Below are 20,677 nucleotides of genomic sequence, written 5' to 3' on the forward strand. Positions count from 1 at the left end.
TTAAATTTACATCCTTTTTTTCCCACAAATTGAGCTTTCTTTCGGTGGTATTTGATCGCCTGTGCGTTTTAAATTTTTTGCGCTATAAAAAAAAAAGGCTGACAATTTTGAGAAAAAAAAAACAATATTTTGGACTTTTTGCCATAAAACATGTCCAGTAAAAAAACTAAAAAAATCAAATTTTGTCACAAATTTCATCCAAAATGCATTCTGCGACGTGTCTCTGCTAAAAAAAATCCCAATACGTGTAAATTAATTGGTTTACATGAAAGTTATAGCGTTTACAAATGGCGGGAAAGATACTGGGATTTTTAATTTTTTTTATTCTAATAATGGCGGCAATAAGCGACATATGGCAGCGATCAGCAACTTATGGCAGGACTGCGGCGGACATTTTGACACTGGAGGGGAACTGACTTGACACCAATACAGTGATCAGTGAAAAAAAAAACCCACTGACACTGTACTAATGGCACTGGGGAGGAAGGGGTTAACATTTTTAGGGTTTACTGTGTGAGGGGAGTGTTTTACTAGGGGGCGGGGGGGTATGCTGGACGGGGACAGGCTGATCGAGAGAGAGAAACTATTCTCTCCCTCTTCAGCTTGTCAGGAGCTGACAGGCAAGTGACAGATAGCAGGGCTGTGTATAAACAATGCAGCCCTGCTCTCTGTCAGCGATCACCACGAATCGCGGGGAAACGGCCGGTAATGACCGGCCGTGACCCAGCGGCGGAGACCCGCTGCTGACACCCGCGGGACAGGTAGGGTGGGTGCGCGCCTCGTGCGTGCCCCTACCTGTTTTGCAAAACCACGTTTTAAAGCGTGGTTTTGCGCAGCCGTGCTGCCCTGCAAATGTACATATGCAGTGGCTGGGGCTGAAGAGGTTAACCTGTGGAAGCTAAGGACCCACTTTTGTCCTTGGTCATTAAGTCACAACTCAAAAATAGTTTAATTTCCGAAACATTACAATTTATTCTACAAAACAACTTGTGCAGTAATTCTACAATGTATATGCACTTTATAAACAGTAAACAAACAGCTTCCTTCCAAAATGGATAGTGCAGCTGTCAGAGCCTGGACTTGAACCTGGGACCTCTACTATGTCAGGCAGTAACTCTTCTCACTGAGCTACCTGGGATGCTGGACAACTCTCTGCCTGATCTATTGGACAATCCTGCCTTGTGCCTTTTTTTCTGACAAACCTTGAACTCCTTGCTCCTCCCATGAATTTCCTGATTTAAGCCATGTCTCTGCACTTCCTGGTTGCCAGATTATTGTGCCTTCTCCAGCCAGTATCTCGCTTTGTATCTCCTGCTGCCGTCCATACCTTCGCTGCCAACCTTTGGCTTGTTCCTTGACTATGATTCTGCCTCATCCCAACCTGCTACTGTTTGTTACTGACCCTTGGCTTGTTTACTGACTACGCTTCTGCTAGATCCCTACCTGCCATATCTGTTACTGGATTCTGGCTTGCTCACTTCCTGGTGGGGTGATCCTGAGAACTGCGACCTGGTACTAACACACAGCAAAATCCATCTCCACCATCAGGAGCTCTGGTGAATACTGGTTAGTGCTTAGACCCCGCACCTCAGGTGAGCCTGCGTCATATACCCAGGGTGACCTGCTTGTTTACCTATCCTGTTGGTTGGTCTGCTGCTATAGCTACTGGTCTCTGAACCTGACCTCACACCGTGACAGTAGCACTAGTGAAAATGAAAGTGCTGTCGAGGTAAAAACCCAATAAAATAAACGGTAATTGAAACATATGAAATTAATTAGAAATAATGGGAAAACTGATGATGCTTCTTGCTCTTGATGTCTGTCTCAAAGTCTGGGGTGATGGTAGGGGCATTACAGAGGCCTGGGGGGGGGGCACTTGCCCCACGGATCAGTCCACTTCTGGTTGTGACGCACTTTTGGCATGCGACCCATTACTTGAGAAACACTGCTCTAATATGTTTTGTATTATGGACACTGATATTTTGAGGACATTTTATTTCTGAAATAGTGTATATGTTTTATCATTATTACTATTATTGTTTATTTTTGGCCTGGCTGCTATTAGGGTATAGGGTTTATTTAGTGGTGTGTTAGCAGTTTGAGGTTATTTATTACGTTGCTAGTCAGGGCAGTATAAACTATATGACCAGTATTCTGTGTACAACTTTTTGCAATAGTAGGCAAGTAGAAAAAGTATTTATGTCATCAACTATTTTTAAATGTATACAGTTTAATAATGGTACAACAAAACTGAAATTATGCAATGCAGAAACACTTATATTTTCTTTGTTGATATGATGAAATCAGCTTCATACAATATTAAATAGCATTGACTTTGTATGATTTTAATACCCATGCCAGTGATCTACTTTAGCTGTGACAAACTGTTAATAATCCTCCATAGAGTGACATGTATCCCATGGTCCCCATTTACTTTAACTGCATGCATTTTACAAAGCTTTAATTTTTACTAGCATTGGTAAAAATCTTTCCTGGGTTTCTAAGCTAACTGGGATACAATTCAAGGCTAAATAAAAAAGTACAAATGCAATCAATCACATTGTAGCTTCAGAAAAACTAAAGCAAAGAATGTGAAAATTAGAACTGGACCATCTGCAACACCTCCCTTTCCACTGCACTAGTTTTTATAAAGCAGAATGGTTCTAATAAAAGCACCAGTTGTCTAATCATGAAAGACAACCATGCTAAGGACAGAATCCAAATATTGGGTGTAATATGAGGGCAGAACAATGGCTAAATGGTTAGCACTTCCACCTGGCAACACTAAGGTCTATTGGTTCGATTTCCAACTGTGGCACCACCTGCCTGGTTTTCCAAGTTCTCCCTGGTTTCCTTCCACACTCCAAAGCCATGCTGGTAGGTTAATTGGCTCCTGTCTAATTTGGCCCTAGTATGTGCATGTATAAATGTGAGTTGGGAACCTTAGATTGTATGTTGAGGGTTAGGGACTGATATGAATATATAGACATGTGACAGAAGACTACAGGACCATTCATGAAGCGCAGCGCTACTCGCACATGCGCAGTGGGTACCTGGCTGTGAAGCCACAAGCTGCACAGCTGGGTGCCTAAACTGAAGATACCAGCCTCCTGGAATACAGGACGGCCAGTGAAACGGGCTGCGGGGGACACACCGAGGGGTTGTTTTTTAAAAGTCAGCAGCTACAGTTTTTGTAGCTGCTCACTTGTATTTTTTGACAGGGTGAGTGGATCTCCAATTTAAGTTGTACTTTTATTTTTTTATTTCAGGTACTTGTATAGCTCCGTCAATTTACGCAGTGCTTTACACACACACACACACACACACACACACACACACACACACACACAGTCTGCCCATTCTCCTGTGACCTCAACAAGGCGTTCTTGCTCACTGGATATTTTCTCTTTTTCGGACCATTTTCTGTAAAACTTAGAGATGGTTGTGTGTGAAAATCCCAGTAGATCAGCGTTTTTTGAAATTTTCAGACCACCCTGTCTGGCACCAACAATCATGCCACATTCAAAGTCACTCTGACCAAGAGTCAGCAGGTCGTCTTCACCATGTCTAGATGCCTAAATGCACTGAGTTGCTGCCATGTGATTGGCTGATTAGCAATTTGTGTTATCAAGCAGATGAACCTAATAAAGTGGCCAGGGAGTGTATGTATGTATGTATGTATGTATATATATATATATATTATATATACCGCCTTTAAATATGGAAAACAATACATCACTGATCTATGCATCAGTTATAATATATGTTCTGGTATTCTTACATTTTATTATTATACAGGATTTATATAGCGCCAACAGTTTGCGCAGCGCTTTACAAAATGAGGGTAGACATAGCAGTTACAATACAATTTGGTACAAGAGGAAACAGAGGGCCCTGCTTGTTAGAGCTTACAATCTAGTATTTATGAGTAATAATAAGTTGATCTTTTACAGACAAACTTAAATTACCACTAGTAAAATCTTATTGTAAGTTTGTGGGCTTCTTTATTGTAAAGGGTTTATAAGCTGCATAGAAAATACAAAATGTGCAATGTGCTTTGGCCATTAGGGTGCCATTTAAAGGAATACCATTGCAATACACATATTGTGAATTATCATGTGTTGTGGTAAGGTGTGCAATACTGCAGTGCACTGATGTGAACAGGCCCTTTGTGGTGCTTTAGAGTGGACTACAGGCAAAACTTTTTTTTTTTTTTTTCATTTTGGGTAGAACATGGGAGGTTTATAACCCATCAGATTTTATTTTACCATCTGTGTTCAATTGTGCAGATTTACCTTCTCTCCCTGTTGTAGCAATCATGCACACAGAGATGGACGCGGTCATCCTTTTTGCTTCAAACCCTCCATTTTGTATCTCTCTCTCCCTCCTCCAAATCCCCCCTCCCTCTCTGTTGAGTGACACGTGGTACCTGGATGCTGAGTTCAAAAGGCGTCAGGCCACAGCTGGAGAGCAGCATGGTTATAAACCCCAATTAGCCTGGCCCCAGTAGGTCTGTGAGACTCTTGCTTGGAAAAGGATCATAAAACCATAAACCAGTCCTTCACTGAGCTTCAAAGACATTCCAGCTAGTTGTAAAACAGACTCACATTTAAAAATCCCCTTTTCCATATAATTTTATATCTGGAGATATGGAAGACTTACAAGGGAACCAGGCATATATTCAGATCGGTCACTTTAATACAAGTCGGCTGATATATTACACCCCCTAGGAATCTACAGGAGAGCCGAAAACGTTATCTCCTTAACAGTCCCAAACAGGTATGTCATATTTAATATCTAGACGTTCAGCAGGTGCTTCTGCATATTAATCCACTAGTGGCTAGGCTGCTACATGCACTGAGGGTAAGTTATTGATCATGATATCATCTGCGTGGGATTTTGGTTCTAGCTTGGGTCTCCGCCTGCAACGCCCTCCCCAAGTGAGGTGACTGGTTCTCTGCTTCAGGGAGACACCCTGCTGAGTTCCTAGAAAAAGCTGTTATGCTAGGAGCAGAGGGTTAAGTTGAGTAGGTCGTGTTGAAGTTGAAGAAATCTCCCTTTTAACATCGTAACCAACTTGGGAGATAAAGGCCCTTTTGCTCAGGAAACTTGATCTGCTTAACCCAGGACTTTTGGCAAGTACTCTACCTCTCTAAAACTTCTGTTCTCTTTGCTGTGTTATTGGTCTCTGTATATTTATACATTTATATTGGTTACATCTTTTTCTGTAAATATTTTTATTGCACCCTTGTGACCTTAGTAATAAATCTTACTTTCTGAAAGTGTTGAACTGTTTCTAAAGCTCTTTAATGCAAAGAATCCCTCTGAAGAGCGCTACTGTGTGTTTTAAACGTCTGCATACATCTGTCCACGGTGACATTGTGTATACAAACGATTATTCAAACATCATAGTGTTATTGCTGATATTGCCGAGTTTCCTCTTTCTCTGTACAAAAAGGAAGTGATGGCAGTGTGAAGGGTTAATTGTGTAATTAACCTGACCCAGTAACAATCGCTCCCAGGCTGCAGGTACACAGATTGTGGTCCATTAGCTGGAAAATCTTTGTGCAGGGTGCAGCTGAGAGTGGCATTGTTACGCACGTGACAGCGCGGTTTTACATTGGCTAGTCCTTCGGTCACGAGTTTGGTGAGAAGGGCTGGGGTCTGATGCCGTGATCGTCATACCTGTCTCATAGCCAAAACAGAAAGTGAGCAAAAATCCCTGCATGTTAAGGGAATTTCTAGGGGACTCCCAGGTCACAAGAACTAGTGTCCTCATTGGAAGATTTCCCCTCTATCATTTTTTTGGGGACAACTCAAAATTTGTGATTTTCTTTTACTTTCACTTTCAATAATGATAAAACATGACAAACAGAGAGGGTCAATCTCCTCAATGGGTACACAGACAGCAATAAAACCAAACAAGCATTCTAATATCTCTAACCACTCTATCCAAAACTAAAATAAAAAAAATTTTGTTTATACTTTAAACTCAGCTACATTTAAAAATACTTTTTTTTTTATTGATTACATAATGATAATAATCCAGGGCTGGTGAAATTCCAGTTGCCAGGTCACCACAGTTACAAAAAAACTCTGGTGATCAGGTATTTGAGCATTTTATATTAAGTTTGAAGACTATAGTTCCACCAGTCACCACTAGATGCCTGGTAGAAACAGGAAATTGGTAGAAACAGGATTTACTTTGCAATAGGTTTGATCAAGTCAGAGTGCGACACCTGCCTGAGCCAGTTCAGAGCTATGAGAATCACTGGAAAGTCCTCCATCTTGATCCTGCAGAGTAGATGAGTAAAACGTTTCAGAGCATAAAAGGCATACTGTAGATCAGACTGTACTAATTCCATAGAACCACCAGAGAATCCACCGCTTACGCCAGAAAATCTCTGTATCTGTTTGTCACCTGTCCAGTTTGTTGTTGAACCTGGAGGTCAGAAGGTTCATATCTGGTGCTCCCCACCTGTGAATAGGTCCTGAAAACTTGTAGGTGTAATACCCAATAGGTTAGGATCTTTTCTACCTCTTGCAGCTCTAGTTGCTCCTTGGTGGTTAATGAACACCACTGCAGAGGCATTGTCTGACCACATCCTAATCAGATGACCCCGCAGTCAGGGTGTCCAACATTGCAGGACAACCAAATCACTCAGAGCTCAAGAATGATGATCAAGAGCTGAGATTCTTCGGTTGACCAAGTCCCCTGCACTGATGAGACCCAGATATTTCAAGTGATTAGTCGATTCCAGCACTGATTTCTAATTGTTCAGCATCCACCCCAACCTTTTTAAAGTATGTACTGCCTGCATCACATTGCCGTTCAATATTTATGACTATTTCTCAACAGGAGGTTGTCCAGGTATCCTTCAATAGGAATACCCAGGAAGAGTAGCACGGGTTCCCATATGTTAATGAACACAGTGGTTGTAAAAGGCCTGTCAAATGGGAGGGCTACAAACTGGTAATACTGCATGTCCACAGCAAAGCAGAGGCAGTGTTGTGCTAGAATGATGGGGATATGCAAGTAAGCATTCTTAGTGTGCACAGAGTAAGCACCTGTAATAAATAAAAAATAAGCCCCACAAAGCTGGGGAAACCACACTTTGTCATCATTTTCACCAGAGCTTGGATTTAGATCTGTTTCTTCACTGTCCACAGTTAAATCCTATTCCGTATTATGGAGCCTGTTGTTGGGGAGAAAATCTTGCTTTGTACAGTATAGTTCTTTTTTTTACAAAATAAAGCATGTTTCATGCAAAAAATATGTTAAGGAGAAAGGAGTAATGTGCCCTGCTGGAAAAACAGTATTGTTGGTATAAAACCAATATGCTCCCTTACATAACAGTACAGAGGTACAATCACTATTTTCTTTATCAATTGACATATTCCTAGCTTTTACTTTTTTCCTCTAGAACGCCTTATGAATCCACACTGTTACTTCAACTTTCTATAAGGAAGTGTGCACTGTAGTGACCATATGACCACTGTTGTCAACATTACTGGAGTCTCCCATCCAAAGTATAGCACTATGCATGCCCAGGCTGGCCATTTCTGCTGAACATATTAAAATCAGGCATGTCCAGATGCTAGTTGAAGTGCATGCACATTATGGTCACATGACTGCCCACATCCAGAGCACCAGAATAACAAGGTGCATGAGTACGTCACAGGCTGATGAGTGCACATAGGGTTTCTCCATGAGACCCTGAAGGGTACGAGATACACCCAAGAACAGGTAGTGAGAGCAGTGATCATGGGACCCACAGAGATAGCTATAAAGACAACCTTGAAAAAAGAAGAGACCGCATACAAGATATTCACCATTGAAAAATTAAACCCTAAATTCAAGTTTATGTACTTGATGTCCTGCCTTTTCAAAACTGTTTGCAACTGGTTTCTTGGCATCTATATCTTTGCCATTTTGTAATGCCTCAATTGTAAATTTTATGCCAGAGAGGTGCTTTTAAAAGCACCTTTTAAATGGTCATATGATCTGTACTACATAATGCAGACAGGAGGGACATTTTAACCCAATACCACCTTTCAAAAAAAATGTAAAGAAGTGAGGCCTAGCAGAAACAAAAACAAAGGAGCTGTGGCTTAATATTTCAAATAAGAAGCCCATAGTATTTCTTTGAAACTAGATGCCACCAATCTTCCAGATTCAGAGACACCCAGTATTATTCGACTCGTTTCCTTTGATCCCAGGCCATCAGGGACAAGCATCCCCTTGTGGCACATCATGCTAGGACACCATGAGTAAGGACAAACCACACAACCACCACCATGGAAACACCCATTATGTCAGGACTGACCAGAAGACTGCAAGTAAAAAAGACCAAAAAAAGGTATAATAGGAATAGTTTATTTTCTAAAGCACTGGGGGAGGTACATGCGCTTTAACAAATAAACTCGAACGATTTTATAAGGTTATCCAGTATGTGAATGTTAGAAGATACTGTCTGTTACCACTGAATTACAGTGCCTTGAAAGAGTATTCAAACCCCTTCAAATTTTCCACATTTTGTCATGTTACAACCAAAAACGTAAATTTATTTTATTGGGATTTTATTTGATGGACCAACACACAGTGGAACATAATTGTGAGGTGGAAGGAAAATGATAAATGGTTTTCAACATTTTTGTTTACAAATTAATATCTGAAAAGTGTGGCGTGCATTTGTATTCAGCCCCTCAATACTTTGTAGAACCACCTTTGGCTGCAATTACAGCTGCAAGTGTTTTTGGGTATGTCTCTACTAGCTTTGCACATCGAGAGCAGTGTTTCTCAACCTTTTTTTCAGTCAAGGCACCTTTTAAAATTATGGACAGTCCCGAGGCACCCTTTAAAATTATGAACAGTCTGGAGGCACCCCATTCCAAAATGGGGTGCCTCCAGACTGTCCATAATTTTAAAAAGGCACCACATTCTAAAATGTAAAAAACTATTCGAATAGTTTTATATAACGCGACAACATCCACACATGTAGGACACCCAACAGAGGTGAGTTATTCTTCCAAAGCAAATGTACTTTTGCACAGTAGTATTCCAGTGTTTCTCTTCTCTCTGTTTTTCTCCATCACTGAGCTAATGTGACCCCAGCACTGATGGAGAAGGGCAGGGGAGGGAAAAACTAGGATGCTGTGCAGGCAACTGACATCCTCCTTATCAACTGATGATGTCATTGATTGTCAGGACGCAGGTGGCTAGAAGGTTGTAATGGTGCACAATGTAAACCTGTGGCTTTGTGTAACTTAAAGTCATGCTTGTTGTGCCTGCTGGCTTGTATACAAGTTTTGATGCAACTTTTACACATTTTGCCAAGGCACCCCTGAAGAAACTTCAAAAGCACCCTGGTTGAGAGAGCCTGATCTAGAGAGTGAAATTTTTGCAAAATAGCTCAAGCTCTGTCAGATTGGATGGAGAGTGTCTGTGAAAAGCAATTTTCAAGTCTTGCCACAGATTCTCAATTGGATTTAGGTCTGGACTTTGACTGGACCATTCTAACACATGAATATGCTTTGATCTAAACCAGTGTTTCTCAACCTTTTTCCAGTCAGGGCGCCCTTGAAAAGTATTTTCAGTCTCGAGTCCTAGTGTAACGCTTGGTTCACATTACTGCGTGTCAGGGAACGCTTGCAAAATCATGCGTGTTCCCGACACACAAACATGCTGCTCTTTAGCAGATCTTCAGGGGTGCCATTAATTCTTAATGGTACCCCCATGCACTGGCAAAGCTGGTGATTTTCTTTCAGTGCAGCGTAATTTTTATTAAAGGGTTGGTGACTTCTTCCCCTGCGTTTCTGTGGGTAGGGAAGCCCATTGAAATTAATAGGCTGCCTATTATGCACTCGTACCGATGTGAATAAAGGGCTTGTTCACACATGATATTAGGGGGCAGTAAAACCCCAGGGTTGAGCTACATTTTTACTACCCCAATCGGCTCCCCCTTAGCAGCCATGTTTTGTATACATGCTGTGGCCATGGCAAGAAGAATACCGCCAGGTGAAGGGGACTACACTGCAACTTCCCTGTAACCATGTGCACTGTCAAATTCCTCTGAAAAGCGAGCCATCAAGGATCGCTTTTTAGAGAAGCATCAGTTCTTGCCGCCATTTTGAATGTGCGCCAGAAAGCAATTCTGATTGTACATGATTAGGGGTCAAAATTAAATGTAAGGTACCTATAGGCATATAAACATACTGTACATTCACATAAATACATTCTGTATACTGCTGAGCAGGGAATTATAAGAGTGATACAAGACAGTTGTCTTAGGAAGGGGGGCAAAAGTATAAATCTGTCCCTGTCAGTAAGCAAATACATGGCTTCTCTGCAACTTTCACCTTTGTGAGCCTCACCTGTTGCAGACCACTGATGCAATCATCTGCGTTGGTACTGGTGCTATCATTGATCACCTTTTCGGCGTCACTCTCTGCATCTACCCTACCTTCAGCAGATCTTCCGCAGTACAGGCAGCCAGAATTCCATCCCCACACTCAAATTGTGTCCAGCATCCCCATCTACCCAGACATCTCTATGCCAGATGTCTCCTAGACTTCCTGCGCCAGTGGAGTTCAGCCTTTTCCTGTTTGGTGCAGGACTCATCCCACCGGCAGAGCTGCCCCTTCTGCCTGCCCTGATCGAGAGCTCCTTGTGCCGATCTACACTTCGGCAGATCTGTGGGAGCTGAGTCAGATCTGAATGCCATTCTCAAGCAAGATGCCGCGGCACCCCTGACGACCTCTGACGGCACCCCAGTTGAGAAACGATGATCTAAACCATTCCATTATAGTTCTGGCTGTATGTTTAGGGTCATTGTCCTGATGGAAGGTGAACCTCCGCCCCAATTTCAAGTCTTTACAGACTAACAGGTTTTCTTCTAAGATTGCCCTGTATTTGGCACCATCCATCTTCCAATCAACTCTGACCAGCTTCCCTGTCCCTGCTGAAAAAAAAAAGCACCCGCACAACATGATGCTGCCACCATGTTTCACGGTTGGGATGGTGTGTTCAAGGTGATGTGCAGTGTTAGTTTTCTGCCACACAAAGCGTTTTGCTTTTAGACCAAAAATTTCAGTTTTGGTCTCATCTGACCAGAGCACCGTCTTCCACGTTTGCTGTGTCCCCCACATGGCTTCTCACTAACTGCAAATGGGACTTCTTATGGCTTTCTTTCAACAATGGCTTCCTTCTTGCCACTCTTCCATAAAGGAGGAGGGCACGACTAATAGTTGTCCTGTGGACAGATTCTCCCACCTGAGCTATGGATCTCTGCAACTCCTCCACAGTTACGGGCCTCTTGGCTGCTTCTCTGATTAATGCTCTCCTTGCCCGGCCTGTCAGTTTAGGTGGATGGCCATGTCTTGGTAGGTTTCAGTTATGCCATACTCTTTCCATTTTCAGATAATGGATTGAACAGTGCTCCGTGAGATGTTCAAAGCTTAGGACATTTTTTTATAACCTAACCTTGCTTTAAACTTATCCATAACTTTATCCCTGACCTCGCTGGTGTTTTCCTTGGCCTTCTTGATGCTGTTTTTCACAAATGGTCTCTAACAAACCTCTGAGGGCATCCCAGAACAGCTGTATTTATACTGAGATTAAATTACACAGAGGTGGACTCCATTTACTAATAAGGTGTCTTCTGTAGACAACTGGTTCCACTAGATTTTAGTTAGGGGTATTAGAGTATAGGGGGCTGAATACAAATGCAAACCACCACTTTTCAGATATTTATTTGTAAAAAAATTTAAAAACCATTTATCATTTTCCTGCCACTTCACAATTATGTGCCATTTTGTGTTGGTCTATCACATAAAATCCTAATAAAATACATTAATGTTTTTGGTTGTAACATGACAAAAATGTGGAACATTTCAAGGGGTATGAACACTTTTTCAAGGCACTGTACACCGGTTGTGTGCTGGCATATTTCTGCACTGGTCTTAAATGTGTCTGAACAAAGGCCCCCGTTTGACAGCTATATGTAAACAGTATCCAGTACACATTGTGGGGAATTAACAAACGTAAAGCCATCAGTTTTGTTGTGTAAATGATGGCGCATTTTTGTGTGTTAACTTGCCAATGTTAAATTCAATATGGTGTTGCACTAGCAGTGCCAAATCATGTTAAAAGTGCTATGAATAGGGTAACGTAAATATGGTAGTGAACAAAAAACTTGGCTTTGCATTGAAATTTTAAATGTTCTTAAATCTGGCACGACACCACAAACATGTGAAAAACCAATAAACTGGTGTGAGGCTGCTGTCACTCAGCTAGTCCAAGCCGGGGAAAGACCCCGACTTTAAAGTCAGGATCCACCCCAGAATCAGGAGCGGAGCCTGAGCCACCAGCTCTCTCCCTCTCCACAGCCCAGCGCTCCCGTGTGCGTGGGGGGCGGCTGGGGGTTGGTTGGTTTCAAAGCAGACAGTGGTGACTGACAGTCACCGCTCTCTGCTCAGAATGGCTGTGAGAACTCAGTGATCAGCGGTCACGTGATTGCTGACTTCTCACACTTAAAGCTGGCGGTGGACACATGCAGCATCAGACCAAAGCTACATCCACCTAGGCAAGTATGATTTACAAAAAAAACCATCCCATACTTCTATTTTGAGCTATCGGGAAAATAAAGCACTTTTTCGGACACCACTTAGATTTGGTCTGCTCTTGTATACCTCTGTATATCTATCTCAAGAACTAGGAAGTGGTTAGCAGCCTCAGAATATTCCAAAACTGAAGATAATACCTGGAAAGATGGAGTTCAGGAAACAACTATGTAGCTCTCCTTCTGAACCCAAAAAGACATCAATATCTTTTCCACCAAGAAACTTATGTAATAAAAATGTCACAGAGATACTTACAAACAAATAAAATTAGTGAATATGAGACTAATAGACTATGCCCATGGCCATAGTTTTGAATGAGCAGTAATTATTGGACCATGTGAAATTTTTTCATAGCGCTTTTAGAACAAATAGCATAGGAAGTGTCCCAATACAGTTTTCCGAAAGGTCCAACACCACAATTGCTATGCCTATATCTGCTGGTTTTATTATACTATTGTCAATCCATAATGTATGGAGAGCTTGAATGTCAAATTTGAACAATGTCCTGTGTTTTTAAGAGAGGCACATGTAATGTTGTACTGTTTGCATGTAACTCTTCTATACCCTTCTACTGACCTGGAGGGATGAAGTTCTTTTTACTTTAAATTGATTCATTGTATCTTTGGCTAATAGAACATAAAAACATAGGAACATAAGTGACAGCAGACAAAAGACCAAGTGGTCCATCAAGTCTGCCCGTTTTGTGTTTTTGTTTTTTTTCCAATACGTTTTGTATCATAAAACATGGGACCAATTTGCTTCCACAGGAGAAAAATAAAGTTCTTCCTGACCCCCCAGATGGCAGATATTTCCTGGATCAAAAATCTCTTCTTACCCTTTAAATGCTAATATCCAGTTATATTATGAGCATTTAAGAATGCATCCAGTTATATATATATATATATATATATATATATATATATATATGCTGAGCTGACCAGAACTAGTTATTGAAGGAACCTATTCCACATTTTCACAGCTCTTACTGTAAAGCCTTTTTATATTTGGAGGCAACATCTCTTTTCCTCCAGGGGTAAACAGTGCCCCTTTGTCCTCTAATGCCCTGAAAGTGAATAAGTACACCAAGCTCACTATATAGACCACTTATGTATTTATGCATAGTGATCATATTCTCCCTTAAAGGAGAAGTATAGCCAAAGCTCTTTTGGCTAGAACTCTCCTGGGGAACACAGGAGTGCATATCGTTCTGAACTCCAGTGACCCATTTTCAGTCAACTGTAGGCTATAGCACACTGTTGGCTGACATCACTCAGCCGGTCCAGGCTCAGAAAAGATCCCAAATTTAAAGTCCGGATCCACCCAGATGCCTGGACCAACAGCTGTCTCAGCCTCTCCGATAGTCACTGAGAGCCTGAGCCAGCTGCTCCCACCCCCTCCCCAGCCTCCTGACAGTCACTGCTCTGAGCTCAGAGTGGAGGGGAGAACTGAGTGATCAGTGGTGTATGATTGCTCACTTTTCCGTGCAGAGCCAGCAGCGTATCGATGCTGCATCCACATAGGGGAGTATAGATGTTTATTTTGTTTAAAATAAATACTTCTCTTTTAATCTCTCAAGACACAATAAATTCAGTTCCTCTAATCTTTCCTCATAGCTGAGCTCCTCCGTGGCTCTTATCAGTTTGGTGGCCCTTTTCTGCACTTTCTCCAGTTCTCCAACATCCTTTTTTGTGACTTGGCGCCCAAAATTGAACTGCATATTCCAGATGAGGTAAAACTAATGATTTGTACACTGCACAATTATGTGTCTCTCTCTGGAGTTTAAACCTCTTAATACAAGAAAGTATTTTGGTGGCTTTAGAAAGTGTAGCTTGGCATCACATGCTATTATTGGGTCTATGATCCACCAGAACGCCCAGATCCTTCTTCACCATTGACTCCTCCTAGAATGTATGGCACATGCATGTTTTTAGACCCATTTTTCGAGCCATTGGCTCCTGCTGCTGTTAATTAAATGCAGTGAGGAGGAAGCGGCAGGCAGGGCTCAGCCTGTGTATGAAGTGTGGTTCGGGAGCTAGCATGCACTGTGTGCCCCCATAGTAAGCAACTTGCTATGGGGGCACACGAAGAAAAGGCCAAGAGCACCTGCGGGGAACCCTGAGAAGAGGAGAATTGGGGATGCTCTGTGCAAAACCATTGCACAGAGCAGGTGAGTGTAACTTATTTTTTTATTTTATTATTAAAAAAAAAATTACCTTTTTAGTGTCACTTTAATTTGTATATGTATTTAGTTGACTAAAATTCTGCTTTGAGAAGTATTTATGTTGGACAAAAGGTTTAAATATATAGCAGCAACATTGATTTTTCTGGAACATTATGGAGTCTGTCATACATACAGTGGGGATCGAAAGTTTGGGCACCCCAGCTAAAAATTTGTATTAATGTGCATAAAGAAGCCAAGGAAAGATGGAAAAATCTCCAAAAGGCATCAAATTACAGATTAGACATTCTTATAATATGTCAACAAAAGTTAGATTTTATTTCCATCATTTACACTTTCAAAATAACAGAAAACAAAAAATGGCTTCTGCAAATGTTTGGGCACCCTGAAGAATTTATAGCATGCACTGCCCCCTTTGCAAAGCTGAGACCTGCCAGTGTCATGGATTGTTCTCAGTCATCGTCTGGGAAGACCAGGTGATGTCAATCTCAAAGGTTTTAAATGCCCAGACTCATCTGACCTTGCCACAACAATCAGCACCATGGGTTCTTCTAAGCAGTTGTCTAGAAAACTGAAAATAGTTGACACTCACAAAGCTGGAGAAGGCTATAAGAAGATAGCAAAGCGTTTTCAGATGTCAATATCCTCTGTTCAGAATGTAATTAAGAAATGGAAGTCATCAGGAACAGTGGAAGTTAAAGCAAGATCTGGAAGACCAAGAAAAATATCAGACAGAACAGCTCGCAGGATTGTGAGAAAAACAATTCAAAACCCACGTTTGACTGCACGATCCTTCCAGAAAGATCTGGCAGACACTGGAGTTGTGGTACACTATTCCACTATAAAGAGATACTTGTACAAATATGGTCTTCATGGAAGAGTCATCAGAAGAAAACCTCTTCTACATCCTCACCACAAAAATCATCGTTTGAACTTTGCAAATGAACATATAGACAAGCCTGATGCATTTTGGAAACAAGTTCTGTGGACCGATGAGGTTAAAATTGAACTTTTTGGCCGGAATGAGCAAAGGTACGTTTGGAGAAGAAGGGGCACAGAATTGAATGAAAAGAACCTCTGTCCAACTGTTAAGCATGGGGTTGGATCAATCATGCTTTGGGGTTGTGTTGCAGCCAGTGGCACAGGGAACATCTCACGAGTAGAAGGAAAAATGGATTCAATAAAATTTCAGCAAATTTTGGATGGTAACTTGATGCCATCTGTGAAAAAGCTGAAGTTAAAGAGAGGATGGCTTCTACAAATGGATAATGATCCTAAACACACCTCGAAATCCACGGGGGATTACATCAAGAGGCGTAAACTGAAGGTTTTGCCATGGCCTTCACAATCTCCTGACCTCAACATAATTGAAAATCTATGGATAGACCTTAAAAGAGCAGTGCGTGACAGACAGCCCAGAAATCTCAAAGAACTGGAAGACTTTTGTAAGGAAGAATGGGCAAAGATACCTCAAACAAGAATTGAAAGACTCTTGGCTGGCTACAAAAAGCGTTTACAAGCTGTGATACTTGCCAAAGGGGGCAGTACAAGATATTAACTCTGCAGGGTGCCCAAACTTTTGCAGATGCCATTTTTTTGTTTTCTGTTATTTTGAAAGTGTAAATGATGGAAATAAAATCTAACTTTTGATGACATATTATAAGAATGTCTAATATGTAATTTGATGCCTTTTGGAGATTTTTCCATCTTTCCTTGGCTTCTTTATGCACATTAATACAAATTTTTAGCTGGGGTGCCCAAACTTTCGATCCCCACTGTACTTAGGCCTGAGATACAGTATTACTCACCAATGCATTGATGATTTAAGTAATACATGATTCTTAATGTAGAGCAGTGGTCTCCAAACTGCGGCCCTTTGCTTGTTTTTAATTGGCCCTTGGGTCACTATTTCCTTCACTGATACCAACAATGGGGCATAATTCCCCCCACTGACACCAACAATGGAACCCACTGACACCGAGCAGACACAGCTCCTCCCACTGACACTGAGGGGGGCACAGCTCCTCCTACTGACACCGAGAGGGCACAGCTCCTCCCATTGACACCAATGAGGGGGCACAGCTCCTCCCACTGACACCGAGGGGACATTTTTTTTTTCTCCACTGATGTCAGAAGCTTTTCTACACCCAGTGGCCACAGTCCGGCCCCTAAAGTCTGAAGGACAGCAAGCTGGCTGTTTGTTTAGAAAGTTTGGAGACCCCTGATGCTTTGTAGAAAAAAAATGTAGATGTTTGTATCACCATTGTAAATTATTTTTAAGACCGTGTCTTATGTGTTTATTAAAGCTGAATTCCAGATATAGATTTTATAGAATATTTACATTGGTCCAGCTTGGACCAATGTAGGAATGCATATGCCATATCTGTTGGATCCCTAAAAAAGCTGGAAATCACTGTAGCAGCCTTTGTTACTACAGTGATGGCCACAGTCTTCCAGATCCCGTGCTGTATGGCTGCCCTGCTTCCCAGTGACTCGAACACTGGGCATAGGTGCCATTCAAAGAATACCTTCCAAGGCGTTCTCTGACTGTACTGAGTGGAGATGATCCCGACATACCCTGCCTCTAAACCTTGTCCAATCAGAGAATGCCTTTCCATTCTGTGAATAGTGCCTAGTCCAAGTGAACAAATCTGTGTAGTTACTATGCAGCAGTACAGCTGCTCGGCATGAGACCTGGAAGACCGCGAACACTGCGGTAGCAGCGACAACTATAATGATTTGCAGCTTAGACAGGGATCCCACAGGTATGGCATATGCATACTTACATTGGTCCAAGCTGGAACAATGTATCTAGGCTATGAAATCCATACGTGGAATTCTTAGGTTCACACCATTGTGGGTGATTGCCACTGCAGATCCGCAATGTTCATGCAGCTGCAACCACCTGCACAGAAAACCGCAGGAGATGCGTGAGGGTGCCATTAATCCTAATAGCACCCGCCTATACATTGGAAATTGCAGCAGCCACTTCCCACACTGAGACCCGCACTGCACTTGCAGTTTCCATGTGGGCTGTGATATGCCAATGTTCCTGCAGCTGCAACCACCCGCACAGAAAACCACAGGAGATACGCGAGAGTGCCATTAATCCTAATGGCACCCGCATGCACTGGAAATCGCAGCAGCCACTTCCCACACTGGGAACCGCACTGCACTTGCGGTTTCCATGTGGGCTGTGATTTTAAAAAATGATGCAGGGACCTTTTCCCTGCATTTTCAGGAGCACGAAAGCCCATTCAAATGAATGGGCTGCCATTCCCATTCAAAACGGGGCTCACAGAGCTGCATTAGCGTGAATCAGGCCTAGGGTGCACAGCACCGAGTGGCCATAACTTCACCAAGTATAAATAAAAAGGGAAAAAGACTGAAGGGAGTAATGTCCAGTGACTTCTAACAACCAGCTATCAGTTCTGAGAGGTTGCATCAGAGAAAGAGCAATGATGAGTATGCTAGGAATTACAACATTTTGATTTATTAAACCCCCAAGACAAACATGGCTGTTACAGGCAGAGTAATGTATCAAAAATTACTTTTCAGAAGAATTCCCTGCTGGAAAAGTGTTAAAATCCTATCTTGGTGAACGTGCACACATGTGAAAATGTAAGGAACGTGCAGGTATATATTGGCTCTCAAAGAACTCAGTTTGATTGAAATACAATCATAACAGCATGAAGCTATCCTATAATGATCTGCTAGTGTGGGCATGCTCTGGCAGCCTGATGTCATGTCTTTGCCTTGAGGGACAGATGCCAAATGAGGAGTGTCCTTCCTACTCAGGGTCAAATGACACCTTATTTCAGGAGCACAGCAAATGGCTATCTTGCCCTTGGTTCATATGTGACACATGTGACACAAATGCTCTCCAATCCTCTCATTCATGAAGGAGATCGCAGATCCGATGAATGAAAGTACAATTATTTCCTTGCACATAGTAGGTTTTTTTTTTTTCTGTCTCACTCCTGCAGTTGATCAGATTAACAGCTGCAATGCTGGATTCAGAAAGGTAGTTTATAGATGCTGGAGATGGCCCATGATGACCTTGAGCAAGACATCACATTGGGCTATGTCTACTGAGCATTATGCACAAAATTATGAGGGCGCGGTAACACATTAGGATTGTTAATACTATAAGCTAGTTTCAAGGTGAACTTTCTAATGCAGCTATGCACACATTGTCACACAGGGTTGTGCAATAATGGATGGAGACACCATAGGCTTGCCTTTCATGAAGGAGGTGGGGAGACAGTTAAAGATGCAGAACATTTCCAACACACAGGATCTCCATATGCTTACCAGCCCTTCCATTGTGGAGACCTGTAAACAATTCAATCTAGATTCTAGTCTAGGTGAATGATGCAAAGTGTATCCATGCTGACAATAGAGGTCCCTCTCACACTGCACACAGTGGAATCAGGCCATAGGCTGGCAGATCTGCTCACTTGTCATTATGCAATCTAATATAAAGCACACATACAGCTGCTCTGCAGCTGTCACATAGGATTTAATCCTTCGCCTTACTCCCAACAGAAACCCAACGCCATGCACATTAAATATACAAAGGTCGTCCTGCATATCTGGCCTCCTCCATCCCCAGCTCCTTCAGGGTGATTAGAGATCAGGACAACATGTCCATCAGAGACAGACCACACCAGCTACTGCCTGAACACTAATATTATTCCCTACAGGCTGTGCAGAAAACGGCCTCTCCATTGCCTTAGGGAGCGGAATGCGGATCCTTACCTTTCTATTCCAGAGCCGGAGGACCCCGCAGCTTTAGATGTGACTGTCAGTGCAGGAGGAGGCGGAGAGCGGGAGGGCGGAGCGATAAGGGAAAGCCTAGGAGAGCGCCAGCGTGACGTCACTAGCACTCCCCCTGGAACGTGATACCGCCGGCGGAATCAGAGATGTGAATGGCCGGCTCCAGATTACAGGATGTGCCGCAAGAGGATTGCAATACCGGAACGCTGCACCACACCGGAACCTCTGTTTTATGGATGGAGCTGTGCTAGGGGGACAGAGGAGAAATAACTGCAACGCTTCCAGGTTAAACTAGTGGGGAAAATTCATCAAAACTGCATGGCAGCCCTTCACATTCTAGCCTTCATTTTGAAAGAGGAAAGTGATTGTAGAGCTTATTTTTTAATTAAAATAGTAAACATGTTATACTGATGTGCTCTGGTATTGCACAGAGCTGCCCTGAACCTCCTGTCCTGCCTCCGCCATCTTGGCTCCTCCTGCTCTGTGTCTACCCCCATAGCAAACTTCTTGGTATGGTGGCAGACGTGTGGGTTCCCTCTCAAGGTGGGCTGGGCCATAAGCACACACGTAGGGGCTTGGCCCCACTCCCTTGCCATCTACTCACGGGTAATTCTTCTCAATGATCACAAGTGTAAGGAACGTTCTTCCCACTGACCATCACACCAGTGTATCATGATCTGTAGATAGTCATTTTTAGCAGGGGTTCCCCGAGACCAAAAAGTAATTTCAAGGGTTCCTCTGTGTTGAAAAGGTTGAGAAAGGCTGCCTTAACCACTTGCCCTCCAGAGGATTTACCCCCCCCCCCCCCCCTTTCCTGACCAAGCCATTTTTTTGCAATACAGCGCTGCATTACTTTAACTGACAAGTGCACGGTCATGTAACGCACACAAGTGAAATTTTATGGCCTTTTTGTTTCCCCCTCAAATGGAGATTTCTTTTGGTGGAAATTGATTGCCTTTGTGTTATTTTTTGCACTATAAAAAGACTGCCAATTTTGAAAAAAAAAAACGATTTTAGAGATTTTGCTGTTTTACTGTGTGTGTTTTTACTGTGTAAGCATGCAGAGCAAAACAAAGCAGCATGCTGGTGCTGACAGGA

General features: G+C 42.4%; 1 protein-coding gene across 1 annotated transcript in view; it reads right to left on the reverse strand.

Moving 5' to 3' along the window:
- The window catches only part of VDAC1 (voltage dependent anion channel 1), a 111,543-nt gene extending 91,842 nt beyond the window's left edge, over window positions 1-19,701 (reverse strand). Inside the window, exon 1 of the mRNA XM_089686645.1 lies at window positions 19,562-19,701. The gene's annotated coding sequence lies outside the window, so the exon portion shown is untranslated. The remainder of the gene's footprint in view (window positions 1-19,561) is intronic.
- Between the last annotated feature and the right edge of the window lie 976 nt (window positions 19,702-20,677).

Source organism: Staurois parvus, unplaced genomic scaffold (assembly GCF_062004578.1).
Source record: "Staurois parvus isolate SC_StPar_1 unplaced genomic scaffold, SC_StPar_1.0 ptg000403l, whole genome shotgun sequence".
In the NCBI taxonomy this organism is placed as follows: Eukaryota; Metazoa; Chordata; class Amphibia; order Anura; family Ranidae; genus Staurois; species Staurois parvus.